The sequence below is a fragment of the Ctenocephalides felis genome, unplaced genomic scaffold (assembly GCF_003426905.1).
Source record: "Ctenocephalides felis isolate EL2017-DRISC unplaced genomic scaffold, ASM342690v1 CF-g0.4_SCAFFOLD_00845, whole genome shotgun sequence".
In the NCBI taxonomy this organism is placed as follows: Eukaryota; Metazoa; Arthropoda; class Insecta; order Siphonaptera; family Pulicidae; genus Ctenocephalides; species Ctenocephalides felis.
The window spans coordinates 55658986-55664997 of record NW_020536999.1 but is presented as its reverse complement, the minus strand read 5'-3'; the positions used below and the strand labels follow the sequence as shown (position 1 = coordinate 55664997).

General features: G+C 25.7%; 1 pseudogene; it reads left to right on the top strand.

The window, feature by feature from the left end:
* Nucleotides 1–283: 283 nt before the first annotated feature.
* On the top strand, nt 284–5564 carry LOC113386131 (annotated as a pseudogene).
* The last annotated feature ends 448 nt before the right edge of the window (nt 5565–6012 follow it).

Genomic DNA, 6012 nt, shown 5'->3' with positions numbered 1-6012 from the left:
ACTTTGCTTTCGGCCCGGTGTGGGTGTCATTACTATATTTTACAGTATAATTTATTGTCGTAAGAGGGTGCTTATGTCCCAAATAATATTTTGTATGAATTAATTTGACAGTTGCATTTGTAACGGTTAATTAAAGTAAAAGTTGTTTTTAGCAAATCAGTTTTTTTATTTTCAAGTGGCTGATAATTGTGCGTACAATAAATACAAAAAGAACTTTTTGTAGTTCAACAATTAGTCTGAACATTTATTATATTTTAAAATTTTGTTGCCATTGAAAATCAATTTTTTCCATCGTTTTGTATATACTTTATATATGAACAATGGATCCTAAAGAAATAGACCTTATCTTAAAACCACCAGACCAATTTGAATTTCCTTTTCCACCATATGAAATTCAAAAAGATTTTATGAAAACACTGTATGAAACTTTAGAATTAGGACAGTTGGGTATCTTTGAAAGCCCCACTGGTACGGGAAAGTCATTGAGTATAGCTTGTGCCTCTTTACAATGGTTAAAAGGTATAAATTTCCTTTTTTATTATTTTATTTTGCCTTGCTTTTTATTGCTGAATTTGATTAAAAATCTGCGTATTAAACATTTTGATGTTTTATATATCATGTTACTTTATCATTAGTATGACATTATACTCCTTATTTTATACTTCAAAAACATGCTTTAAATATTTTTATTGCATGTTTAATTTGTTATTACTCATGTTTCTAAACTAGTTGCAGATGTAATAATTATGTCATTGCAGATCACGAGGAAAGAAAAGTCAAAGCACTAATAAAAAAAATTGAGCAAATTAATATTAAAAAGGATGAAGTTTCTGTTAAAGAAGATGACTGGATAAATGAACAATATCAAATAAAATTATATAATGATGAAATATGTAAAGTTGAACAAAAACTAAATGATATAGAAACTTATAAAGATCGAATGAATAAAATTAAACATAAGAAGAAAAAAGCAAGATCTGTTAATAGTCATAACATCATCGATAAAAAGGTAGTTTGATTTCAAATTTTTATGCTCTTATTAAAATAATATATTTTGATTATAGTATTTAATAATTTTTAACTTTATAGTTATGGGACATTTGTACTTATAAATAAAATATAACTTAAGAGTCTTATGTTTCATGTGTCATGAAATTATTTTCATTAAATGTTTTGAAAATGGTGTTTTATGTAATTTCATATTAGTGCATTCTCTTTATGATCACATTACAAAGTGGCTTTACGTTTTAGACATGATTTGATATGGCACAAATAAATATCTGTAATACAATGGTTTTGCTTGTAAGAGTACCTTCATAATACAATTTAGTGGATAAAATATTTATAGTCAAATGTTAATAGTTTTTAGTTCAAAATATGATATTTCATGGTTTCTAAAATCATGTAAATAATAGTAATGTACTATTTACCAATATTTTTTAGTCTACCCAGAATGTGTCAGATGATTTGGAATTAGATGAAGATGAATACATATTAAATGATACTGAAAGTGTTGTCGAAGATGATTTGCAGGATGAAAAATTAAAAAATACACAAACACAGGTATATATATATTCTGAACCAATATTATTATAGAGCTAACCCAATTATTTCTTGTGATTATTATAATAGTGTTCTTATATATGATACAGTTATTTCATATTTTAGATAATATTTGCGTCACGAACTCATTCTCAATTATCACAAATAGTTGCAGAAATAAGTAAAAGTCCACACAGTGATATTAGAGTAGTCACATTGGCTTCCAGACAAAGTTATTGCTTGAATTCCTCTGTTCGAGCCCTAAAACATAACACAGCTATAAATGAAAAGTAAATATTTATCAAAAAAATTATTTTGTGTATATTTATATATTAGTATAAATAAAGTGTATGAGAATTCTGTAATATAAATGATGATAATATAAACCATGATTAAATAACATATTTTGTCTTTGTAGGTGTTTAGATTTACAAAAAGGTAAAAGTTCAGAAACAACAAGGGCAGATGAATTTCAAAAACCTATTAAAAAAAAAAAGTTCGAACAGAAAAATGCTGTGCATTCAAAAATTCAAATAATGTATCTGAATTAACAGATTTTATTTTATCTGATATAGTAGATGTTGAAGATTTAATCAAAGAGGGTAAATCGTTAAATGCATGCCCATACTATGCGAGTAGAAATGCATTGGAAGACGCCCAATTTATAGCAGTACCTTATCAAACATTGTTAAGCAAACGCACAAGAGAAATTAGTGGTATTAACATTGAGAATAATGTTATTATTATTGATGAAGCTCATAATTTACTGGATACAATAACCAATATTCATAGTTCTATTTTTACATTTGAACAAGCTACTCTAGCATTGGCAATTCTTCGTGCATATCAAAAAAAATATGGTATAAGATTGAGTGATAGAAATTATTTACTACTTTCACAACTAATATTTGTAACAAAACAAATAGTTAAAATTACTGACAAAATTGAAAGTAGTACAATGTATACAACCATTGAATTTGTTTTATTTGGAGAGTTTGAAAATATAAATCTGTTACCAATTGTTAATTTTTGCGATAGTAACAATTTTGTACAAAAAGTTGCCGGTGAGTTTATATATATATATATATATATATATATATATATATATATATATAGATTATATATTTATATTATATATATTATATAATTATATATTATATATATGATATATATATTTCTCTACTACCTATATATATATACTAGATATATATATATTATCTATATCCATCTATATATAATATATATATATATATATATATATATAATATATACATACATATTATGAAATTTCAATTTTAAGATAATGTTCCTTCCAGTTTATATCAGTTTTTTTCTTTTAGGATATGCTCGACACTATTCAGATTCAAATGAATAACATTTAGATAAATAGTAGATAAGAAATTAACAACAGGTCAAAGCAAAGCACTTAAAGCAAATTCAAGATAATAAATCAAAAAAGTCAACAGATATTGTGGAGAAAGAAAACATTCCATCGGATAAGTCAAAAGACTCTACTTTATCACCAGTGAGTTGCCTATATGCATTGCAAGCGTTTTTAACTTCTTTGACAGAGAAATATGAAGATGGAAAAGTTTTAGTATCCAAAGTTAGTGATCCTTCAAGATGTTTTATAAAATATTTAGTTCTGAATCCAAGAATACATTTTCAAGATCTTGTAAAAAAAGCAAGATCGGTAAGTTTAATTGTATATAATATTTTTAATTGATTTTATTTTTATTGGTGTAATCTTTTAGGTGATTGTTGCTGGAGGAACTATGCAACCATTTGATGATTTTAGCTTGCAATTATTTGGAACAGAAGAAATAACTCGGGTGAATATATTTTCTTGTGGTCATGTTGTACCAGAAGAAAGTCTTTGTCCAATTATAATGACGAAAGGACCATCTGGAAAAGATCTCCTATTTAATTATTCAAATAGATGTAGTGCGGAATTGGTGAGTAAAATGCTGAAATATTATTTTATTTTAATATTTTTTAAGTCAATTTGTTGAGTCATACTTATAAATATAAAAATATTTGTACAGTGAGTATGAATGTGTGTGAGATCAAATGAAATTTAAAATATGTGTCATTCAGCACCATGTTCAGATTATAATTATTTACCAAGTAGACCGGCACAAACCACCTGTTGAATTTGTTCAAAAGTTTATGTCTGGTGATAATGATAAGTGTATTAAAAGCAATTTTTGTTTATTATGATTGATATCTTGTATAAAAATATTAGAATAATTAATATTCAATCTAATTCAGAATTGAGCCATGGCATTGTTTATTATTTTATTTTGTTTGTTTTTACCTCATTTAAACAAGATGCTTGCTGCATGATGATACAAGTTTAGCATCAAGACATATATATTGAATATTTTTGATAATTATGATATTTTCTTTGTCAAATTCATTTAAATATGTTTCAAAATCAAACAAATTTCTCGACACACTAAACTAAAGACTAAAATATGGCGAAATAACATTTATTTAAATATAATTTTTTTATAATGTATTCAGTCAATTGCAAAATTCACACAATATAGTTGCATTTTGTTATATCACAATATAATTATACTACGTAAAAGTTTTTGGAATAGCTTTTTATTATATTTTTTTAAATTGAACTACTGAACTATATAATTATTGTTCAGTAATTACGATTTAAAATAATGAGAAAAATATTTACTCTTGTACTGTTTTATCAACATTTTCATGCGAAATATAGCCGTATTAAAAATTGTTAGTAATAGTGCATATTGCTCATAATTGTTAGTTCATAATGAAAAATTTTGGCTTACACATTGTACTGTGACACTAAGTATGTTAATAATTTTTCTTTTCGGATTTTGTTTTGAAAATCATAAATAAAGCAAATCATACAGTGTTTTTCTTCACCATTTGTAATGAAATTAATTAATTATTTAGAAGAATTCGACGACGATGTGTGTTTGCATATCATTATTTAAAAAAAAATCCTGTAATTTCAATATCATAATCATAAATGAATTAATATAATTTTAACATATGTATTTTATGGTCTATGGTCTGACTGTTTATAATATACAAATAAATATGTTTTTAAGTTTATGTGGCGCGTGCTTTAAAAAATACTATAAATCTGTGTCAATAAAATTGTTGTTTCCTCAAAATTGTAGAAATTAGAAAACTATTTAAACTAGTTTATAGAAAATTTAAAGAAAAATCATTACTTTTTGAATGATAATTAATTTTGTTATTTTATATTTGCCGACAAAATTTAAAGTTACATTATTCATAAATATAGTTGTTAATAAAAATTAAATTATATTTACTGTTCAAGATTACTGGTGAAATTATATTTTCAAACCAGTTTTTGTTTTCATTTCCAGATGCAAGATCTGTCAATGATAATACAAAATATATGCAGCTTGGTTCCTGGTGGAATTGTTTGCTTTTTTCCGTCTTACGAGTATGAGCAACAAGTATACGATTCTTTTAAGAAAAATCAAACAATAGACAATATTGTGAAAAGAAAATTAATTTTCCGTGAACCTAAAAAATCTGGTGAAGTAGATAGTATTTTACAAAACTATAGCAAATGTATTAAACAGGCTAAAAATAAAAAATCCAACATAACCGGTGCCTTAATGTTGGGCGTTGTAGGCGGTAAGATTAGTGAGGGTTTGAACTTCAGCGACGATTTAGGTCGTTGCGTTATTGTTGTAGGTGTTCCTTATCCTAATAAGACTAGTTTAGAATTGAAAGAAAAAATATCATTTTTAAATACTCATTTCAAAAATAAAGCTGGTGATATATATTATGAAATTTGTGTTTCAAAGCCGTCAATCAGTGCATCGGCAGAGCCATTAGGCACATAAACGATTACGCGGCTATTTGTTTTGGTTGACGAACGCTATGCTCAACCAACTAATTATAAGAAACTATCTAATTGGATACAAAGTTCCTTAAAAATGCCTTCAAATTTCGGTCAAACGTTCGCTCTCTTAGAACTTCTTCAACCAGAAGAAATGTGATAATTAGATATATTCTAATGTAGGTCATAATAAAGTAAAGTATAATATTTTGAATCTCTTTATGATTTCAATAACTATTTTGATAATTTTTATATAAGAGATTTGAACTTCTAATCAGTATTATTTGTGATCAGTGGCGTCGGAACCGTGTGGGCTGCAATCTCGAAATATTATATGAGAAATATTAAAAAAAAAGCGAACCTGCCGGCTGCCTATCAAAAAAAAAGCGAGCTCACCCATCAAAAATTGCTTCTGACGCCACTGCTTGTGATGTATAATAAGGAAGGTTAAATTTGCGATGAAATTGATTATAATAATATTTTTTGATTGATTTTTTTTCAAAATTTTGTTAATATTGATTTTGAATCTCATGCATGCAATATATTTTAAATATATTTTAAATGAATTTCCTATGTATTTTATACGTTTAAGTATCATAATTTAAAAA